This window comes from Sarcophilus harrisii, chromosome 5, assembly GCF_902635505.1.
Source record: "Sarcophilus harrisii chromosome 5, mSarHar1.11, whole genome shotgun sequence".
NCBI classification, from domain to species: domain Eukaryota; kingdom Metazoa; phylum Chordata; class Mammalia; order Dasyuromorphia; family Dasyuridae; genus Sarcophilus; species Sarcophilus harrisii.
The window spans coordinates 25,091,301-25,112,465 of record NC_045430.1 but is presented as its reverse complement, the minus strand read 5'-3'; the positions used below and the strand labels follow the sequence as shown (position 1 = coordinate 25,112,465).

General features: G+C 36.1%; 1 protein-coding gene across 1 annotated transcript in view; it reads left to right on the top strand.

Annotated features, from left to right (window-relative positions):
* The window catches only part of NR1H4 (nuclear receptor subfamily 1 group H member 4), an 85,245-nt gene that overhangs the window by 208 nt on the left and 63,872 nt on the right, over positions 1–21,165 (top strand). The gene's annotated exons all lie outside the window — the stretch shown is intronic.

The following is a 21,165-nucleotide window of genomic DNA, read 5'->3' as shown; positions in this document are numbered from 1 at the left end:
ACAAAAGTTTTGAATGATTTTTTCCTTGGTTATGAAGTGATTGTTTCAGCCATGTTTTTTAAAAAACCAACAAACTTAAAATTAAAATTTCTTTAGTGGTGTGCATGTGTGCATGTGTGTTTGTGTGTGTGTGTGTGTGTGTGTGTGTGTGTGTGATGGGCCCCTTTGGGACCCTGGTGAAACTTCTAGACCCCTTCTCAGCATAATATTTTTAAATGCATAAAATAAAAACATAGATGATTGCAAAGGAAATCAATCATATTGCAAAGGAATTTAAGAGTATTTTTTAAAGTTCTCAAAATGGCTACAAGAATTCTGAAAGAACCAAGAAGCTCCTAAATATAACCAACTACAGCTTACATGGAGAAATTGTGTGTTTTGAGTCTATTTTAATTATACAATATCTCCCTTGATGGTCAAGGAAGCACATTTGGGAAATGATGCTGTCTCTTCAACTGATTTTGTTCACTGTCCTTAAAATTTGAGTTTGAGGAACATGAAGACATTTGGAAAGACTCTTATAAAAAGAAGGGGGTACAGTGGGAAGGGGTCTTAGTGGGAAGGAATAATAATTGGAGAATATAGATAAAAATCCTGTCCTACTGTCTGATCACTTTCTCCTTGGACAATTGGCTTTGGAAAATTTTGGTCTTTGTTAGATCAGGGACCCTAGAATCATCTTGATTAACTCTGTTTCTTTAAAGTTGAAGAAATGGAAGTGCAGGGAAGATAAACAATTTGTCCCAGTCTCATAGGCAGGATATGAGCATCACACCTCATCTCCAAAATGAAAGAGTTTGATTCAGTGATCAGTCAATAAACATTTGCTTAATGTCCGCTATGTACCCAGCACTGGACATATAAAGAAAGGCAAAAGACTGTCCTTAGTCTTAAGGAGTTCACAGTCTAATGAGAGAGACGTGCATGAAACAACCATGTACAAACTGGCTGACTAGTCAATAGCCAGAAAGCATTTATTAAATGCCTACTACGTGCCAGGCATTATCCTAAACCTTGGGGATACAAAGAAATATGAAGGATAATCCCTATTCTCAAGGTGCCCACAATCTAATGGAAGAGACTCCATGAAAATAACCGTATACAGGCAAGTTATTTATATGAGAAATTGCATATATAAGCAAGAGACAGAATGCACAGAGATTGGACATTAAAGGAGACAGGAGTAATCTCGAACTTTTAAATCATAAGAGCTGGGGATACAAAATGGAGAAGAAACAATTTTCCAGAACCAGACCAGATCTTTCAGAGTCTAGGATCAAAATGGAGGAAAATTAAATAAAAATGAATGGATGAAGAAAGAAGGTTAATGGAGAATTAGAGAGAGTACCAGAAAATTGTTATTTTAGGCAATTCCATTTATTTAAATATAAATAGTTGCAAAGCAAGTTTCATTGGTTGGGTCCATAGGACATTAGTATCTTTGATGTGTCCTTGCTATCCTAGAAATGTCAAGAGACAATAAGAAAAACCCCCAGAGTTTTGAGTAGACTCCTGGCACCATACCTTTGGAAAAGTGTGAACAAGAATTGTATAGAATAGACAGATCTGCATCAAAGACGTGAATTTTCAAGTTTACAAGGTCACACATTCATTCAAGGGTATTTGAAAGAGTACTTAATGTTATGTTCATAATAAATTATTTTAAAAGTTTTTTTTTGGATAGAGTAAGAAAATGAGTTTCTTTTTATGTGTTTTAAATGTAATCTCTTCTATAGCTTCTCATTTCTACAATGGGAAATGGAACACTTAAAAGAAATTGTGGTTTTATTTTTGAAGTCTAGAGTGGATTTTAATCTCTCCTCAGTCTAGCTTTGTGACTTTAACAAATCATTTAAGTTTCCTATTCTGTAAAGTAGAGATAATAATATAAATACTACTAAACTCTCAAACTTGTAATTTGTAAACCTTTAAGTATTGTAGAAATATGTTATTACTACCAGTCAGTGGAGCAGTAAATATTTATTAAGCACCTACTATGTGCAGAGCACTATAAACCATAAATGCCCACTTGTCTAAACTATTTTAAGTTATAGAATCCTAAACTGGTGGGTGCCTAGATTTAGAGTTGTAAGGGATTTCATTGGTCATTGAATACAATTCCCTTACTTTACAGAGAAGGAAACTTAAGGCCCAGAATAGATAAATAGTTTGCCCAGAGTCACAAAGTTAGTAAATGTCTGAGCTGGGATTGAAAACTAGGTCTTCCATATTTAACTTGTATAGGACTGCTTGCCATCTAGGAGAGGGGGTGAAGGAAGGGAGGGGAAAAGTCAGAACAGAAGTGAGTGCAAGAATAATGTTGTAAAAAAAATTACCCAGGCATGGGCTCTGTCAATAAAAAGTTATAATTAAAAAAAAAAAGAAAGAAAACCAGGTCTTCTTGTGCTCCATCTATCCCCTGGGAAATTTTTAGCACTTTTCTCATAACAATCCTATAAGGTAGGGCATATGTGTAGTTGAAACTCAAGCTTAGTGGAAACTTCACGCATTATTGTATTATTAAAATTATCCATCACTGGAAACCAAAGGCATTCTCAGGCTGCCCAGTATTCTTTCTGTCCTCCAGCCACGTGGAGATTGTGAGAATGGCTAGGCTGATTTTTCTTAGTGGATTTTATTAAGGGACAGAAGGGAGTAGTGGTGGCAGACCATTGTTTGTCTGCTTTGTGAGTTAGTGAGAGGTATGGCTAGTCTCTGGAATGGTCTCATGGATGGATTTCTAGATGTGAAACTCTATGGACTCAGAAACTTTCATCCACTCTTGAGCTGGTTTCTCCTATTGTTATTGTCCTGTCTCCACACCAACCCGTGTGAGCCACATTCACTGTTGGACCAGGCTGGGTGGCTGCCAATGTTGCAATAGGCCTGAAGCAACCCAGCAGTCAACTGATGAAACACAGAAACACAGAATCTCAGGGCTAAAAGGGACCTCTGGGGGTGGAGCCCAGGTTATCTAGTTCAGTACAAATATAAACAGGAATCTCCTCTACAACATCCTTGTCAAGGGTCATCCTGCCTCATTACAAGGCATAGAAAACTCATTCTCTACTAAAACTGCCCTTTCTACTCTGGGATTGCTTGACTGTTCTGAAGTTTATCATAAGCTCATAAATCCAAGAACTTGAAGGGATCATAGAAATCACTGAATCTAATCCATTGAATCCAATGTTTAGAGGAGGAAACGTTTACATAGTTAGGAAGTGACAGAATCGAGGTTTGAACGTGGGTCCCCTGACTCCAAATGCAGCAGGGACTTCAAAGGTCATTTAATGCAATCTTATAATTTTCCAGTTAAGATAATAAAAGAGGCAGTAAGTATAAGAGCTGGGATTTGAACTAGGTATTCATGTACTAGTTCTCTATGTACTATGTACTAACTCCATATATAGCATGGATCTCAAAAGCCACTTAATCCAACCTCTTTATTTTGTAGATAAAAGGAGGATCAAAAGTAGTTAATACTTTTTAGAGAAGGTTTGCTAGGGGAGTAAGGGAGAAATCAATCAAAAAGGGATCTGATCTAATTAGCAAAAAGTTTTCATTAAAGCTTTTAAAATTAAATCACGGCATTAAACTGAAGTTCTAGAGCACCGAAGCAGCTCTTTTGAAGAAAAGTGAGAAAAGAAATGAACTAGCCAAGCCTAAAATACTATGATTATTTTTGAGGACCGAGTTATCAGGTCAAGGACTAGAAGAAATTTATTCAGTAAATGGTTACTATTGAAAGAAAGAAAGGACTTTTAGGAGATACATTTTGTTGAAGCAGATGAAACAATAACAATAACTGGAAATGACATAGCATTATCCTGTAGTGAAGGCTGGAAATACAAGTATCATATACCATTTCACAGATGGGAAGACTAGAGTAGGAGAGGCAAAGTGTGTTGCTCAGGATCATAATAGCTAATAGAAAGTAGAGCCAACATTTTCAACACAGGGCTTCTCATTTCATGCCTAATGCTTGTTTCAGGAGAAGTTAAGTCAGCCATTGAATCAATAAGCAAGCATTATTTACTCCATATATACCAGACATTGTGTCAAGCATTGAAGTCACAAAGAAAGCACAAAAGATTTCCTACTTTTATATATCTCCCCTTCTAACAGTGTATGTGTCGTGTGCATATGAACAGCCATATATAAAATGCAAAGAGAATAAATAGAAAATAATCTTTGAGTGGAAATGAAAACATAGAGTCTGTAAACTTGGCTTTTTTTTCTTTAAATATTTTGATGACAATTTCAATAAGATTGACTTCTTTTGTATTTCAACACATTTTATTTATGAGTTTAAAAACATTGTTCGAAGAAGAGTACCATAAGTTTTACCTGACTAATATGATACAAAAAAAATTAAGAACCTTTTTTCTCAAAAGTCATTTAAGATAGATACAAAAAAAAAAATAGGTGGCAGAAATGGAATTTGAAGCTAGATTCTTTGATTTTGGATTAACTACTCTTTCCACTGCACTGCACTGCCTCTCATGCTAAAGGAAATCATAAGCTATAGGCCCATAGATTTTTACCTGGATGGATCTTTAGAAATCCTTTCACTTTACAATGATTATAAAATGATTAATGCGAGATCCCATAGGAGCATGCCAGAATTCAAACTTCTTTCCAAATCCTGTGACTCGAATCCAAGCATCTTTTACTGCCACCAGATTAAAAAAAAAAAAAAAAAAAAAAAAGAGCTTCCAGAATATGAATCATGTGAACACTGTTGAAGCTGAATTGACTATGGAAATGCTAATGAGTATAGAGTTAAGGGAATGAGATGAACATTCAGTGCTTTTCCTGGGGAAGTCTGTTCAAGGGTGAAAAAACTCCCAGGGGAGAGAGAGTTCATTGCTTCATTGCTCCAGCCATTTAGACAGAACTGACTAAGAGTTAGACTCATGAATATATTTGAGGGAAGCCAGTATTATTGTTGGAATGAGATGTGATGGAAAAAATTCTCGTACCCTCCATTTCCAAACAAACTGGTCCAGTGCTTACTCTGAGCATAAAGGTGGCAGTCTGCATTGATAGAGGAAATTTCCTCATGTGTGAGTTTCCCTATCAATGAAATCACTGATCCGGTCTATTCTTGTCCCATAACTGGTTAGACATCATGCTGGGTGGCTTGGGTACAAAGATGAAAAAGGACCAATCATTTAGTTCCCTTCAAGTTACAGCATAAATATGACTACATCCTTCCCAGTTATTGAGTCCATCCCTCTCTATATCAATTTGTGTTTATTCTATATATGATTATCTCTCTCTTGTAGAACGCAAGTCATCAAAATATTGAAAGGAACCATTTATTTTTTACCCTACCACCTGGAATATTGTAGGAACTTAATAAAAGTTGCTTGATTGATTCCTATTCTATCCCTCCTCCTCTTCTTTCAACAATGCTTTCACTTACTGATTTTGTATGTGCTGGAGTGTCATAGATGGTATGGAGTACCTAGCTTTTAAAACTGTGGGTCGAGACCTCACATGGCCGTCTCATAATTGAATGTGGTGGTCACGAAAATCCTAATTTATTATTAGTAGATTCTAGGTTTATAATCTATTTTTATATATCTATATACCCAGGGTCACATAAAAATTTCTCGGGTAAGTGGAGGAAGTTTAAGAAACCCTGGTATAGTTGATAGAAAGAGGTAGCTTAGTGGTACTCAGCTCCAAGACTGCCTTATAGACCTACCTGGTTTCCTAGCCAATCAGGGCCCAGACAGAGATCAAGTGGGGCTTAGCCTGGGAGCTTGTGTTGGTCAGTGAGGGCTAGAGTGATTTGGGTTTAGGACATGATCCTTAAGAAAGACATCTAGCCAGTAAACCCTAAGAGTGGTTGACTAAATGTTCTCTAACGTCCTTAGCAGAAGTAGGTGGCACAGTGAATAAAATTCTGGGTATCGAATGAGGAAATACCTAAATTCAAATCTAGCTCACACAATTAGGAGCCTTGTGAGTAAGTCACTCACTGTCTCAGTTTTTTCAACTGTTTTAATTAATTTATTCATTCAATATTTTCCCCCAATTACATTCAAAACATTTTTTTTTTTGCTTTTGTTTTTAAGATTTTTGAGTTCTAGGTTTTCTCCCTTATCTCCACCCAAAATTAAGAAACCACATGTGAAGTTATGCAAAACATTCCCATAAATTCAAGTTGTGAAAGAAAACAGACCTCTCCTAATAAAAATAAAAAATTTCAAGAAAAATTAAGTTAAAAATAAAGAGAGAGATAGAGAGAGAAATAGAGAATGCTTTGATTTGTATTCAGACACAATCGGTTCCTTCTCTGGGTATGGATAGGATTTTTCATCAAAAATTCTTCAGAGTAGTTGTGGATGATTGTACTACTGAGTATAACAAAATCATTTACAGCTGATCATCTCAGAACATTGCTATAACTTTGCATACAGTACATTTTACTTTGTTCATGCAAGACTTTCCAGGTGCTTTTTCCCCCTTGAAGGCTATCCTGCTCATCATTTCCCAGAGAGCAAAAATATTTCATCAGAGAAATTTGCTTCGAATTTTTTTTACAATTAATGTTGCCAAAAAAAATTACAATGACTAATGCTAATTGTATTCCTCCCTCCATTTATTCTCTCTCTCCTTTTACTCTGATTCTCCTCAAAAGTGTTTTGCTATTGAGCACTCCCTCCCCCAATATGCTCTCTCTTTTATCATCCTCCCCTCTTCCCATATCTCATTCCCTTCCTATTTTCCTGCAGGGTAAGATAGATTTCTATACCCCTATTGAGTATATGTGTTATTTTCTGTTTGAGCCAATTTTGATGAGACTAAAGTTCACTCACTTACCCTTTCTTCTCCCTCTCCCCCTTCACTATACAAGTTTTTTCTTGCCTCTATTTTTATGGCAGATAATTTGCACCATTTCACTTCTCCCTTTCCCTTTCTCCCAGCACATTGTTCTCTCACCCCTTAATTTCATCATTAAAAAAATATATTATTCCTTCATATTCAACTCACACCCATACCCTCTGTCTATATATACTCCTTCCAACTATTAATTTCTTAATAATGAAAATGTTCTAATGAGTTACAAGTATCATGCTCCTATGTAGGAATATAAACAGATAAATCTTATTAAGTCCCTCATGATATCACTTTCCTGATTACCTCTTTATGCTTCTTGAGAGTCCTGTATTTGAAAATCAAATTTTCCATTCAGCTCTGGTCTTTTCATCACAAATGCTTGAAAATACTCTGTTTCATTGAGCACCTTTTCCTTTGAAGGAATATACTCAGTTTTGCCAGACAGATGATTTTTGGTTGCAATCCTAGCTCCATTGCTATTTGGAATATCATATTCTAAGCCCTTGGCTCCTTCAATGTAGAAGCTTCTAAATCTTGTATTATTCTGACTGTGGCTACATCATACTTGAATTGTTTCTCTCAGGATGCTTACAATATTTTCTCCTTGATCTGGAAGTTCTGGAATTTGGCTGTAATATTCCTGGGACTTTTGGTTTTGGCATCTCTTCCAGGAGGTAGTAGGGGATTCTTTCAATTTCTATTTTGTCTTCTGGTTCTAGAATATCAGGACAGTTTTCCTTGATAATTTCTTGAAAGATGGTGCCCAGACTCTTTTTTTTATTATGACTTTCAGGTAAAGAAATAATTTTTAGATTATCTCTACTGGATCTGTGTTCCAGGTCAGTTGTTTTTCCAATGAGATATTTTGCATTTTTTCTATTTTTTTTTCATTTTTGGCAGGGTATTTCCTTTATTGTGTCTTGATTTCCCATAAATTCATTAGCTTCCATTTGCTCAATTGTATTTTTTCCTCTTTTTAAAATACAAGCTTTTTATTTTCAAAAACATATATGCATGACAATTTTTCAACATTGACCCTAGCAAAACCTTGTGTTCCAAATTTTCCTCTCTTTCCCCTCACCCCCTCCCCTAGATGGCAGGTAATCCAATATATATTAAACATGTTAAAAAATATGTTAAATCCAATATATGTACACATATTTATACAATTATCTTGCTGCACAAGAAAATCTGATCAAAAAGGGAAAAAATGAGAAAGAAAATAAAATGCAAACACCAACAAAAAGAGTGAAAATGCTATGTTGTGATCTACATTCTGTTTCCCCAGTGTACTCTGGGTGTAGATGGCTCTCTTCATCACAAGACCATTAGAAATGGTCTGAATCATCTTATTGTTGAAAAGAACCACGTCCATCAGTCAATTCTATTTTTTTTAAGGAATTATTTTTCTTAGTGAGCTTTTGTGCCTCCTTTCCCAATTGACCAATTTTGCTTTTTAAGGCATTCTCCTCATTAAATTTTTGTATTTCCTCATTCACCTCTCTCAATTCTTTCCCTAATTCTTCTTCTGTTTCTCTTACTTGATTTTCAAAGTCCTTTTTGAGCTCTTCCCTTCCTTGATCCCAATTCTTATTTTTCTTGGAGGCTTTGTATGTAGGAGATTTGACTTTGTTATCATCTTCTGAGTGTGTGTTTTGATCTTCCTTATCACCATGATAACTTTCAATGGTCAGAAATTTTTTTTTGTTTTCTGCTCATTTTCCTAGTTTGTTCTTTTGCTTTTAACTCTTTGTTAAAGTAGGGCTTGGTTTCCAGGAGAGAAGGTGCTCTATGGCAAGTTTTAAGGATTTTGTGCAGTTGTTTTCAGAAATCCTTCTAGGAACCTGACCACAAGCACTCTTTTCTGCCCTGGAGTTGTTAGGTGTGACCCCTCCCCCCCAGCCCTATTTACATGTAAGATCTAGTGTGCTGGCTAGGTCTAGGGTTTCCCTGATCCAGGCTATGCTGGGACTGCACACCAGACTCCCACCCCAGTGCCACAGACCTTCTCCACTGACCTTTGAGTTCTCTCTGGTATCCCAAGGCAGAGAAGTTCAGAAGCCTGCTGTTGATTCAGAAGTCTCACCTCACTGATGCTGGAATCTGGGTGAGAGCTGGGGCTGGGACTGGGCCTGCACCAGGATTGCACACTGAGCTCTACTCTGGTTCCATAGACTTTTTCTGCTGACCTTCCAGGTCATCTTTGGTGTTTCTGGGCTGAGAGATCTAGAAGCCAGTAGTAATGCTGCTGATTCAGAGGTTAGACCAGAGCTGTGTCTGGGTTTGTCTCTGGGTCTGGGACTGGGTCAGGGGCTGCACTGGCCCTGTGTTTTTGTGTGTTCTGATGCTCTAAAATTTGTTTAGAGTCATTATTTAAAGGAATTTGGAACAGTTTGGGGGAAAGGTTTGGGCAATTTCCTGCCTTTACTCTGCCACCTTGGTTCCACTTCCTCAACTGTTAAATGAGGTTTGGTTGTTGTAAGGATTAAATGAGCTAATATTTTTAAGTGCTCAGCATAATATCTTGCACACAGTAGATGTCTAATAAATGCTTGTTCCCTTCCAGCTCTAGATTTTTTTATCTGATGATCATTTTCATGTACTAAAATCATTCAAGGCCCACCTCAAGTGTCACCTTTCTCAATAAAACATTCTTCCCTAATATCCCTGGCCAGAAGTGGGTTTTTTCTTCTTCATATTTTCCTATCACACATGGTTTGATTTCCATTTCTTGTAATCAAGCACTATACTATAAGAGATTTATCTGGTTATAGGTTGGATTTGCCAGTCAAATGTGAAGAAGGCTCTTTGCAAAGTTAAAGTAAAAGATGATGATGATAGTAATAGCAGTTATAAAACACTGAAGGTTTGCAAAGTGCTTTACAAATATTATTTCATTTTATCCTCGTAATAACCCTAAGAGATAGAAGCTATTATTTTTCCTTATTTTACAGATGAAGAAACTGAGGCAGACACATTAAGTTTCCTGCTCAAGGTAGCACATTTGAACTCAGACCTTCTTGATTCTAGATCTATCATTCTATCCATTGTGCCACCAAGTTACCAAAATTGATTTATGTCACTTAAATCAGTGATTTTATGTATAATGTATGTGTAATTCCCATTCACCTCTGCCTCAAAGTTTCCCTTGATTTCTTTTTTTTCCTCTCTCTCTTTTTTCTGTTTTTGAGAGGCAATTAAGGTTAAGTGAGTTGCCTAGGGTCACAGCTAGGAAGTGTTAAATGTCTGATGTCAAATTTGAACTCAGTTCTTCTTAACTCCATGGTCGTGTTCCATCCACTGAGCCACCTAGCAGCCCCACCCTTTTCTTTTTGTTAACAGAGTAGAATGAAATTTCTTATAGGGAACCTCCCCAAAAACAAGCATGGCAGGACTAGTGGGAAGCCTAGCAAGAAGCTTTTCCCTTCTTGACCACTGCTAGCACCTTCACTTTGAGATTACCTTCCATTTTACACTGTATATCTTGAGATGTTAGTATTCTCTGTATATCAGTGAAATCATAGACTGGGACTAGGCACAACAATATGGGGTTTAGGGATTGGAGGAATCTTGGGAGTAATTTTGTCCAGAACCTTGAAATGAAAAATTGAAGACACAGAAAATTGAAATGAGTTACTAAAGTTATATAGAGAACAAGCTAAATTAGAATCTTAGACCCTCCAAGAGGCAGAATGGCATACACTTGCATTCAGAAAAACCTGAGTTCAAATTTCATGTATATGTGCTTGGATGGCTCATTTTTCCCTGAGTCTCATTTCTCTCTGTCTCTGTCTCTGTCTCTCTCCATCTCTATCTCTCTATCTCTCTGTGTGTATGTCTCTCTATATTCTCTTCTCTCTCTCTGTCTCTCTTTGTCTCTGTCTCTGTCTTTGTCTCTCTGTGTCTCTCCTTTTTTTTCTCTCTGTTTCTCTCTGTGTGTCTCTCTTTCTCTCTCTGTCTCTCTCCATCTCTATCTCTATCTTTCTCTAGGTGTCTCTCTCTCTATCTTTTTGTGTGTATGTCTCTCTCTTTTCCTCTTCTCTCTCTGTCTCTCTGTCTCTGTCTCTATCTTTATGTCTCTTCCTTTTTCTCTCTTTGTCTCTCTCTCTCTCTCTCTCTGTTTCTGTCTCTCTCTGTCTCTGTTCTCATTCTCTCTCTCTCTCTCTCTCTCTCTCTCTCTCTCTCTCTCTCTCTTTCTCAGTCTCTGTCTCACCGTGTGTCTGTCTCTCACAAAATAATGAATTTATGGTTCCCTCTAGCCCCTAATCCTATGATCCTGTAAAAAAATTTTATATTTGAAGTTATCAGATCTAGATTCAAGTTTCAGAATGGGCAAATAGTATAATACCTCTGAATCTTAGAATGATGTACTAGAAAGAACTCTGAATTTAGAGCCAAATTCTGCTTTTGAATTCCAATCCTTCTATTGACCTTGGATAAATCATTTGATCGCTGTGGGGGGGTCTTCATTTCCTCTTGTGTAAATTAATAGAGTGGAACCAAATAATCTTCAGTGTCCATTCAGGGTTTGAGTCTGGTCATCCCACAGAGTCTGTGAAAAAGCAAAAGATGGAAGATTATTTATGAGCTAGCAAGCAAGCCAATTTAGCCTGAACTCAGAGTATATAAAAGACATTGATAGGAGATATAATTGGAGAAGGCAACTAGATAGAGTGGATAGAGCATTGGCTCTGGAATCAGGAGAACCTGAGTTCAAGTTCAGCCTCAGACACTTAACACTTTCTAGCTGTGTGACTCTGGGCAAGTCACTTAACTCCAGTTGTCCTGCAAAAAAAAAAAAAATAAAGAAATAAAGAAATAAGATTGGAAGGGTAGATAGGAGGTCAGATTGTGGAAAGCATTAAATGCCAGCTGACTTATTTGTGTCTCTCAACATGGAGCCATGGAAAATTTGAGTGGGATGTGGCTTGCAGGGACATGGTCAAATCTGTGTTTTAGGAATATCTATTTGGCATCTCTGTGCATCATGGAAGAGAGAAGAGATTGGGGGCAGCCAAAACACTTCTTAGGCTATTGTCGAGGCCAGAAGTGAATTATTTATAAGAAAATGGATGCTTTCCTCCATGGTTATCAGTACACTCTATCTGTGATCCTTTGTTCTTGGTACAAGACTGGCTTTCTTTCTTTCCTATTAATTGTTTTCTGGATGATAACTTAATTCTGGGATTATAGATTTAGAGCTAGGAGAGGGGGCAGCACCTTCCCTGGAGTCAGGTATTCCTGAGTTCAAATCTGACACTTAATACTAGCTGTATGATCCTGGGCAAATCCCGAATTAACTCTCATTGCCTCACCAAAAACAACAAAAAATACTTGGACAGATCTCATAGGACAGAGTCCAATAACCTCATTTTATAAATACAAAACTGAGGCCCAGGAGATGAAATAACTCCCCAAGATCAAACAGGCTGTAGATGTCAGAGACAGGATTTGAACCCAAATTCTTGAATAATGGTAGTTAATTGCCAACCACTTCCCTATCACTAGCATATCATGTTAGTGAACAGGTAAATCAAATGACACTGGAAAAATCTCATAATTTTTTAAAAGAATGTTTGGACTCCAACTTACTATATCTGTACACTTCACATAGCAAGAACTTTTGGGTTGAGGGTCAGGTGCTTTGAGAAACAGGAAATTAATAAAGCGGCCTTTGAAGAAGAACACGGGAGCTTAATGGAATAGTCTGGTTCTTGAAGTAGATAATGCATCTTAGAAGTTAGGCAATTCTAGCACCATGGACAGTGGGGTGGATTTGAAGGATACCCTGCCCTCTGGCACTGACCAACTGTGTACATTAATTAAATCAGTTAATCTCATCTGGACCTTAGACTACTCCCTAGGACTGAGAGCTATTAAAAAAAATGATGGATAGTAAACTAATTCAGAAGCTACTGGACCTGGTTTCAAATCTGGCTTTTGCTATAACCCCCAAGGTTTCTATTTTCTTAATTTTGTAGTTAAGGAGTAGGAATTAGACTGGATGGGACTCTTCAGGTTTAAATCAATGAATTTCTGATCAGTTTCCTCATCCATCTTATTTAGAAAGTCTTGAAGGTCCCTTCCACTCATGATCTCATGATTCTAAAATCAAAACAGGCTTGCAATCTGGTTTGGTGGAAAGTGCTCCCATATAAGAAATTCCCCTTGAGGAAAAAATTTGAGTATCTTAGCTCTTGAGAAGTTGAGGTAAAAAAAAAAACAAAGGCCATATAATAGGTCACTGCCTAAACTTTAAAATAAGAGCAATATCGATCAACAAACATTAAGCACCAACTATATGCTAGAAGCTATTCTTTGTGCTTAATACATAATAGGCACTGAAATTCTAGAGGCACAAAATATAAAAAACTAAGTCCTAAACACTCTACTCTCAAGGAGTACATAAATATAGTTTTTCTAGGATAATATAGATAATAAAATATTAAAAGATTTTATATAACAAATGATAATTTATAAAATATAAAAGTAATAGAATATGAATATATTTTATATAATATAAACAATAAAATATAAATATATTTTATGTAACAAATAATAATAAATATAAAAATGTTTATATAATAAATCTAAAAATAAATTATGTTGTATTTTCATCATTTAAAATGATTAATGAAATAAGTAAATATAATATTAAAGTACACTACTAATCTGGTCAGTGAGAACCAAATTCCAGAGACTACTGACCCTACCTATGGACCATAGAATTAGCATGTCAATGATAGAAAGCTGAATAAATGTGTGTCCTTGCTCTTGTTTCTTTGCTAATTTCTTTTGGAACTTAGCCCTCTTGTAATGGCATTACAATTACAATAAAACTTTGACCCTTGACCAAGAAATGGGTTTAAGCCTGCAAATTCTTTTGAGATACTTTACAATACCAGTCTATGACCCCACACTTTTGGGGTGCCCTTCCCAACCTCCACATTATCATTAAATATAAATAACAACATAATACATAAATAACAACAAAAAAAGGTTTACATTTCATTACATTCATGATTTCAGTTGGGATTATGGTAATGTGAAATAGTGAAGATATTATTTATGCCTATTGTATAAATGAGGAATTTCATCAGGTTCAAAAATATGTGACGACAGTTTTTCAAAATGGCTTGATTTGTTTTGGGGGGAGGTCATATATATTGTCAAGTATGTGACCTTTCACCCTCTGTGCTAAAGGAAGAATGAAATCCATGCAGAATATTTGTCTATGGTCAACATTCCCAAAGTCAAAGAAGTTGAATTAAACAGGAAGTAATATAGTGAGAGAAAATACAGACCTTTTCTCAGAATTCAAATGGGGAAAAGAGGGAGGTTTGACATAAGTGATTGGATAAGATTTGGGGATTATCATGTACCCCAAAGAGGCAGTGTGACATAATGGGGGTTTCCTTGGAACCAGTAAGATTTGAATTCAAGTCATTTTTTGCTATTCACCTAACTTCTGAGTGCTTCTTTAGACCACTCTCCAGGAAGATAAGTTGTAGCTTGGGTAGAGAGTTCCCTCACCTGGGAATTCCCTCTATCAGTAAAACTACAGGTCCAGTCCTAGCTCTATGTGCCACACAAGCCTCCCATGCCTCAGTGAGTTAAATGAGCATGGTAACAAAGATAAAGGAAGCCAAAAGTAAGGGATACCAGACTAGACAGCGACTTGAACTTGGGGTCAGGAAGACCTGGTTCACAGCTTGACTCTGGTACCTTTTACCTTGGAAGCTCTAGCCAAGTCATTTTCCTTTTTTGAGCCACAATTTTCTCTTCAGTAAAATGGAAACAACAGTAGCATCTCACAGGATTGTTATGAGAATCAAATGAAATAAAGTTTGTAAAATGCTTATGTTCATTAAAAGTGCTATCTAAATGCCAGCTATTATTCCTATTATTGGGATCAAAGGGACATAGATTTAGAGCTGTAAGGGACTAACGAAGGGAATCTGATAGAAAACTTATTTCACCTATGGAGAAACTGAAGCTCAAAGTTACTGGCTAATAAAAAAAATACTGGTTAGTAGCAGAACAAAAATTTGAACTCAGATCCTCTAATGACAAATCCAGAACTCTGCTCTCTTTCCCTAAAGCCTGTGGAGGGAATGGGATCAAACTTGTGATTTCACTGGTGCAGGGAACTCCCAGAAGAGGAAATTCCCTCTGTTTAGGCAGGGTTGCCACCTTCTCAGCAGGTTACAGTCTTACAGAATTGTTTAGAGGTCTGGGCAGGGAAGTGATTTACCCAGAGCCTCACAGCAAATACTCCTCAAAGGTAAGACCTGAACCCATGTGGTGAAGATATGAATACTCTCAGTGTAAGTTCCATGGAAGCAAGGATCAGCTCACTTTGTTCTTTCTATCCCAAGAGTCTAGCATAGGATCTGGCATACAGTAGGTGCTTAATAAATGGTTGTTGAATTGGATTGAATTTAATTCTTCCCCCATTGTCTCTTTGAATATAAGGAAGATCTTTAAATGACATCTTTATGGGAAAGTTTGCTGAAACGAGTGCTATTTCCTTTATGCCCAAAGGATACTATGGATTTTCAGTCACAGTGAAGGAATTTGGGGAGGATATCAGAAGCCATTTCCTGCCTCTTTCGACTCTCCAATCCTACAGTACATTATCAAAGGAAGTTGTGGAATTTCCTTTCTGAGATAGATGGGAAACCCTTTAAAAATAACTGCCCAAGTTTTCAGATCTTTCTCTTTCTGACCTTTTAATCTCTTACTCCAGTGTATTTTGAAATAGGGAGAGAATCTCATGGACCAATTAGAAAGGACATCATTAAAAACATAGTTGTCTCCTCGCTAGCTAATAATGTTGATTTAATTTCCACCTTAGAAAACTCGCCAAGTTATTTCAACATATCATCTGTCACTTCTGCCAAGTGCTCTGAGATACATGGAATACTTTAAGGAGTCTGAGAAAGCACTAATCATTTCAATGTGGGGGCAGCCATTATGTAATGGTTAGAGAGAACCAGCTTCAGTCAGGAAGTTCTGGATTCAAGAGTTGTCCCAGATGCCCATTTAAGTCACTTCACTTTGCTCCAGGCATCTGTCCAAGATTAAATTGCAGGATAGGATCTGTTCTGTTTTGGCAAAAGGTGTTTCTTCATTGGTAGCTCCCCAAACCAATCAAATCACAAAGCAAAACAAAAAATGTTTTATTCTTCCTCTCTACCATGTCCTGGTAGCACACATATTCCTTCAGGGCAGAGACTGCCTTTTTTCTGTTTCCTCAGCACCTAATGAAGTGTCTAGTACATAATAGGAGCTTCATAAATATCCATAAAATTGAGAAAACATACAAGCATTTTCCTGGAAAAAATTGACCTCATTTTGCTCTCCTAGGTCATGTGCTTAATAGTTATTTACTCATATTCACTTTTCTAGGCAGCCAGCAAAGTATTTTAAAATGTCTAGATATAAATTTTTTCTTATGTCACTTTCATTTCCCAGTATATGCATTTCAGAAAGCCATCCCTATAACAAAGAAGAAAATACAGAGGGAAAGACTGTTGAATCAATTAATCCATGCACTAACAGGTCAAGTCAACAAACATTTATCAAATGTCTACTATATGTGGGGCAACTAGATGATGCAGTGGATAGAGTACCAGCCTTGAAGTCAGAAGGACCTGAGTTCAAATCTGATCTCAAACACTTAACACTTCCTGGCTGTGTGACCCTGGGCCAGTCACTTAACCCTCAACAAATTACCTCAACAAAAAGGAAGTGTCTATTACATGCCAGGTACTGTGCTGCTGGTCAGTTAATAAACATTTATTAAGCATCTGTAATGTGTCAGGTACTGTGATAAGCACTGAAAATATGAAGAATGACAAAAATGGCCAAAAAAAGAATGGCAAAATGTTCTCAAGAATCTTATAATCTAATGAGGAAGGGGAAACATATAAGCAATTATGTAGAAGCAAGGGATAAAAAGGAAGCAGTCTTTAAGGGAAGACATGAAGATAGTTTGTGTCCCACACACAAAAGATGAGAAGTGCCTCCCTATATCTCTTCTTTGAGATCAGGCTCAGTCCTTAGCAGTCAGTTTCATTTGATTGTTGATTCTCTTTTCCTTTACATTTTGTAGTCATTGTGTATATTTTTTTCTGGTTTTGTTTACTTTTTTGCATTAGTTTATATGCCATTCATGATGGAAGGAAGCATTTAAAATACTAATGGTACTTCATAATTGAATGATCTGTGATTTCCTTAGTGGAAGTCCTATCTTCACTGATGTAGATGGAAACTCCATCATTTATAATATGTTTTTCAGAATTATTTCCTTATGTTAGCACTTCAGAATTGTGAAGTTATGTTGGGAAAGGCATGCCCTCCACCAATGAGACTCTTGAACCATTATGTGATCATTGATAATTATTGTGGCCAATAACTTTAGTTCCTTCTGTTGTCATTTGAGGCACTCTGAGGAGCTGACTAATGAGAAAAGAACTTTCTTCCCTAAATCAAAATGAATTTCTTTTAATGTTCCCCGGGCCTGTCCTTGGATAACAGAGAATGAACATGATTTCATATCCAATAAAAACTCAATGAAGAGCCACTATCTTGTTAGAGGAAGATAATTGCTACACATGAAGTTTTTACCGACCTCCTTCCCTCCAAATCAATTTCATACTGCCACCTAGCATCTTCTGTTTCTTGTATATAAATCTTATTCATACATAATTTTTTGCATGTATATTTGATTGTGAGCCCCATGAGGACAGGGGATTTTTGTTTGTTTTTACTTTCTTTGCATCCTTTTGTATTCTTTTTTGTGTTTCTTTGTGGCACATAATAAGTCCTTAATAAATGCCTATTGATTGACTAACTGATATATGTATATTCATATAATTTTAAACTTCACAAAGTACTGCACTACATCACTGCTAGTATTTTTGAAATGTTTTTTTAAAGATGCATACAAAACTGTGATTTGCAAATAAACTTGACTTTTAGGACTAAATTTAATAAAATGACACTAAATAGGGATTATCATCAAATCTACATTTGGGTTTTAAAAAATTAAGTTTTTCAGTACCAAATGAGAGAGACATAATTGAGTAGCAATTAATTCATCTGAAAAAAAAAAGATCTGGACACTTCAATGAACTATAACAACAGGATGAGTCAGCAACATGACATAGCTAAGAAGTCTTACATGATTGCCTGTTGTCTCTCCAGTGACAGTGTTTGCTCCTTTAACTCATATGAAGGGGTTGCACTTGACCTCTGAGATCCCTTCTAGTCCTAGAACCTTAGAAAGTGCTTTGAGGAGAACCACCAGGATCAGTTATTTTAAGAACCAGATGAAGGAATCAGAATACATTTAGAGAAAAGAGAAGGCTTCAGTTTGACATGACACAGTTTACCATGAGGAAGACAAATCAGTCTTGTTCTGTTTGATGGAAGGAAAAAGAACAAAGAACAGCAGATAGAACTTATAGTGAAACATATTTAGGCTTTCTTAAGTCAATAAATATTTATTAAGCACCTACTGTATGCCAGGAACTATGTAATGCACTGGGAACACAAATATAAACAAAAAAGCATACATTGTAATGGGGAAATAAGAGTACATGAAAGGGAGAAGAGACATTATCAAGGGGGAGGTGCCCATTGCCAGTCATTGTGGTGAAGTCTAGAGAAAGAAGGCTTGGACCTTTCCTCAAAATAGAGGTGAATAGAGAAATTCAGCAGTGAGAGAAATGTCATACAGGGGTGGAGAGAGAAGAGGCAAATGAATCATGGGGGTAAAGTCCACAGAATGGAGTTTGGCTAGTTGGTCTGGGCTTCAGGCATCTTTATGGAAGGTAAATGCTTCAAACAGACATTGCTATTTCCGAGTCAATTGGATAACCTTTGAGATCAAGAGTTCCTTTGCAAAAGGGGTTTCTCCTCATTAGAAGTCTTAAAAATAGTGACTGAAATGAGGTAAATAAAGTTTCTGGTAGCTGGTGGATGAGCATGTTCTGAGGTCTCCTCTAATTATTCACACTCTCATTTGTTCTTTGTAATAGTTCTGCCATGGGGAGGAGGCAAAAGGATTGCTATCTCCATTTTAAAGATGAAAACAAACTCAGGTTCACTGAGGTTGAATGATTTACTAAAAAACACAAGCTATAACAGCCAGAGTTTTGAGTCTTCTAAGTGTGACTCTCTATGATATCTTTGTATGTATATGTGTGTGATATACATATGTGTATGTAACATATATATCCATAAATATACACATATATAGAACCTAAAATTAAAACAATTTCTAAAATGGTTTTAAGATTCAAATATATATATGCATATATATATACACATATACATAAATATATACACTTCATAAATAATTGTTTCTAAAATTCTTTCAAAACTTAAACATAGAACTTAAAATTAAAACAATTTCTAAAATGGTTTTAAGATTCAAATACATAAATATATGTATATGTTATATATATATATCCATGTTATATGTGTATATCTTACATATACATGTGTACACCTAAATATATCCACATTATACATAATTGTTTCTAAAATTCTTTCAAATCTTAAACATAGAACCTAAAATTAAAACAGTTTCTAAAGCTTTCAAAACTCATGTGTATATGTATGTATATTTTTGCATGTATAGTTTGGCACTCAAATATATATGTAATATGTACGTATGTATATACATATAATTTTTAAAACTGTTTTGAAATTCTAGTGTAGAACAGTATCAGAAAATTATATGGCTTACCCAAGGCCAAGTAAAGCTTATTCAAGGACAAAGTTATAATCATAAGGAAGTGTTCTTTACTCCTAGTATTATTCCCTGAGTCTTGGGTTGGGCTGAGTCTGTGAAAGAAAGAAATGGGACTAGGAAAAGAAAATGTTTATTTGAAAGCATAGTTAACATCAATGAATGGCTTTCAATGGCATCCAGTGTTTTCTAAAAAGAGAGGTTTTTGTTTTGTTTTGTTTTGTTTTTAATCCTGTAAAGCTTTTATTTGCTTTTTCTGATCCAATGTGCCTTATAGGTTTATGTAGAAGCTACCTTGGAGAGCACCATGTCCCTTCCCCTCATAGAATGTAAGCTCCTAGAGGACAGGAAGTGTTTCCTTTATGATATTTGCATTGCCAGCAGAGCATATAATAGGTAAAAAATAAGTACTTTTTAGTTGACTAAGAGATGAGATGTGAACAGGTATAAGCCTTTAGTGAATTAAGGATAGATTGAATGCTAGACTTGGAGGTGGGAGGACATGATTTTGAATTCCACTTCTGATACTTATTTAGCTGTTGTAATCCTGGGCAAGTCACTAAACCTTTGGGCCAATTAGGGATTAGATTCAGTGACCTCTTAGATCCTTTCTAATTCAAAATCTCAGATCCCATGAACCTGAAGCTTCCATAATGGGCATCCTTCTGAGTGCAGGCTGGATGACAATTCATTAAGCAAAATAATGTACTTGAAAAAATATTGGCTTGAAAGTGATAAGATTTGGTTTGAAATTCTAGTTCTTCTACTTTTTATCTGTGTAACATTGAACATATTTCTCTGTTTCTTCATCTGTAAAATGGAGAGGTTGGATTAGGTGATCCTCTTATGTTGTTTTCTTATACTAAATCCTCTGATTTGTCAGGAATATTGTAGGATAGTATTCTCAATGAATACTAAGTATTCATAATACTAACCCTGTATTTGAACTCAGGTTTTTCTAACTCCAGACCCAGTATGCTATCCTCTGAGTTACCTGTCTACTTCTGTATAATCCTAGGGAAGTCATTTTACCTCAGTAGGTTTAGAGGACTCCCTAAGATTGTAAGTGGCAGAGATCTTTCCTAATTGGGAAACTAAATTGAGCAATATTAAGATGAGTAATAATAGCACTTATATAGTGCTCTAAGGCTGCAAAGCCTTTACCTACAATCTTGATTGAGCCTTTTTTTTTATTATTTAATAGCCTTTATTTACAGGATGTATGCATGGGTAACTTTACAGCATTAACAATTGCCAAACCTCTTGTTCCAATTTTTCACCTCTTACCCCCCCACCCCCTCCCCTAGATGGCAGGATGACCAGTAGATGTTAAATATATTAAAATATAAATTAGATACACAGTAAGTATACATGACCAAAACGTTATTTTGCTGTACAAAAAGAATCAGACTCTGAAATATTGTACAATTAGCTTGTGAAGGAAATCAAAAATGCAGGTGTGCATAAATATAGGGATTGGGAATTCAATGTAATGGTTTTTAGTCATCTCCCAGAGTTCTTTTTCTGAATCTTGATTGATCCTTACAATA